General features: G+C 66.8%; 1 non-coding gene across 1 annotated transcript; it reads right to left on the bottom strand.

Annotated features, from left to right (window-relative positions):
• Nucleotides 1-2,049: 2,049 nt before the first annotated feature.
• LOC141979788 (5S ribosomal RNA) lies at nt 2,050-2,168 on the bottom strand. The gene has a single exon (XR_012637181.1). It is a non-coding gene; the product is annotated as a 5S ribosomal RNA (ribosomal RNA).
• Nucleotides 2,169-2,500: the final 332 nt, after the last annotated feature.

The following is a 2,500-nucleotide window of genomic DNA, read 5'->3' as shown; positions in this document are numbered from 1 at the left end:
GCCTGGCCCCTGCCCGCGGGGGCAGGCTCCGGGTTGACCTGGTGGCCGGACGGGAATTAAGCCCGGAGCCCGGGGCAGGGCGACCCCGGACGGACGGGGCTCCGCCGGCCCCTGCCCGCGGGGGCTGGCTCCGGGTTGACCTGGTGGCCGCTCGGGACTTAAGCCCGGAGCCCGGGGCAGGGCGACCCCGGACGGACGGGGCTCCGCCTGGCCCCTGCCCGCGGGGGCAGGCTCCGGGTTGACCTGGTGGCCGGACGGGGAATAAGCCCGGAGCCCGGGGCAGGGCGACCCCGGACGGACGGGGGTCCGCCGGCCCCTGCCCGCGGGGGCAGGCTCCGGGTTGACCTGGTGGCCGCTCGGGACTTAAGCCCGGAGCCCGGGGCAGGGCGACCCCGGACGGACGGGGGTATGCCGGCCCCTGCCCGCGGGGGCAGGCTCCGGGTTGACCTGGTGGCCGGTTTGCTTTCGGGCCACCAGGTCAACCCGCTGCCTGTATGGGGTTGACCTGGTGGCCGCTTTCCTTCCCGGCCACCAGGTCAACCCGCTGAATGTATGGGGTTGACCTGCTGGCCGCTTTCCTTCCCGGCCACCAGGTCAACCCGCTGAATGTATGGGGTTGACCTGCTGGCCGCTTTTCTTCCCGGCCACCAGGTCAACCCGCTGAATGTATGGGGTTGACCTGCTGGCCGCTTTCCTTCCCGGCCACCAGGTCAACCCGCTGAATGTATGGGGTTGACCTGCTGGCCGCTTTCCTTCCCGGCCACCAGGTCAACCCGCTGAATGTATGGGGTTGACCTGCTGGCCGCTTTTCTTCCCGGCCACCAGGTCAACCCGCTGAATGTATGGGGTTGACCTGCTGGCCGCTTTCCTTCCCGGCCACCAGGTCAACCCGCTGAATGTATGGGGTTGACCTGCTGGCCGCTTTCCTTCCCGGCCACCAGGTCAACCCGCTGAATGTATGGGGTTGACCTGCTGGCCGCTTTCCTTCCCGGCCACCAGGTCAACCCGCTGAATGTATGGGGTTGACCTGCTGGCCGCTTTCCTTCCCGGCCACCAGGTCAACCCGCTGAATGTATGGGGTTGACCTGCTGGCCGCTTTCCTTCCCGGCCACCAGGTCAACCCGCTGAATGTATGGGGTTGACCTGCTGGCCGCTTTCCTTCCCGGCCACCAGGTCAACCCGCTGAAAGTATGGGGTTGACCTGGTGGCCGCTTTCCTTCCCGGCCACCAGGTCAACCCGCTGAAAGTATGGGGTTGACCTGGTGGCCGCTTTCCTTCCCGGCCACCAGGTCAACCCGCTGCCGGCATGGGGTTGACCTGCTGGCCGCAGAGGGGCAGGCTCCGGGTTGACCTGGTGGCCGGACGGGGATTAAGCCCCGGCTCGGAGCAGGGCAAGCCCGGGCGGAGGGGGGTCCGCTTGGCCCCTGCCCGCGGGGGCAGGCTCCGGGTTGACCTGGTGGCCGGTTTGCTTTCGGGCCACCAGGTCAACCCGCTGAATGTATGGGGTTGACCTGCTGGCCGCTTTCCTTCCCGGCCACCAGGTCAACCCGCTGAATGTATGGGGTTGACCTGCTGGCCGCTTTCCTTCCCGGCCACCAGGTCAACCCGCTGAATGTATGGGGTTGACCTGCTGGCCGCTTTCCTTCCCGGCCACCAGGTCAACCCGCTGAATGTATGGGGTTGACCTGCTGGCCGCTTTCCTTCCCGGCCACCAGGTCAACCCGCTGAATGTATGGGGTTGACCTGCTGGCCGCTTTCCTTCCCGGCCACCAGGTCAACCCGCTGAAAGTATGGGGTTGACCTGCTGGCCGCTTTCCTTCCCGTCCACCAGGTCAACCCGCTGAATGTATGGGGTTGACCTGCTGGCCGCTCTGCTTCCCGGCCACCAGGTCAACCCCCTGCCGGTATGGGGTTGACCTGCTGGCCGCAGAGGGGCAGGCTCCGGGTTGACCTGGTGGCCGGCAGGGACTTCAGCCCCAGGGCCCCTGGCAGGGCGACCCTGCCCTTGTTCCCCAGAAAAGGAGAGAGCTGGCTCGCAGCGGGAAAAGCTGCCTACGGCACCTGGGATTCCCAGGCGGTCACCCATCCAAGTACTAGCCAGGCCCGGGACGGTTTACCTTCCGAGATCGGACGGGATCGGGGGCCTTCCGTCCGGTATGGCCGTAGGCACTCGGCTCCGGTCCGCCTCGTCCCCTTTCCCTTACTGACTCCCCTGCCTCGGGTGGGCCCGATCCTTTTTTCCGTTTTTTTTTTTCGCTCCGGAGGCTTCATGAGCCCACCCCCAACACCCCTTTGGGGGTCGGTGAAAATTTTTTTTTCAGACTTCCAGGGGCCCGATCCTGGCCGCGGGCACCCGGCTCCGGGCACCCGGCTCCGGGCCGCCTCGTCCCCTTTCCCTTACTGACTCCGCTGCCTCGGGTGGGCCCGATCCTTTTTTCCGTTTTTTTTTTTCCGCTCCGGAGGCTTCGTGAGCCCCCCCCAACACCACTTTGGGGGTCGG

Source organism: Natator depressus, chromosome 28 (genome assembly GCF_965152275.1).
Source record: "Natator depressus isolate rNatDep1 chromosome 28, rNatDep2.hap1, whole genome shotgun sequence".
NCBI classification, from domain to species: Eukaryota; Metazoa; Chordata; order Testudines; family Cheloniidae; genus Natator; species Natator depressus.
The sequence above is the reverse complement of the archived record's forward strand: the minus strand, read 5'-3'. Positions and strand labels throughout refer to the sequence as shown.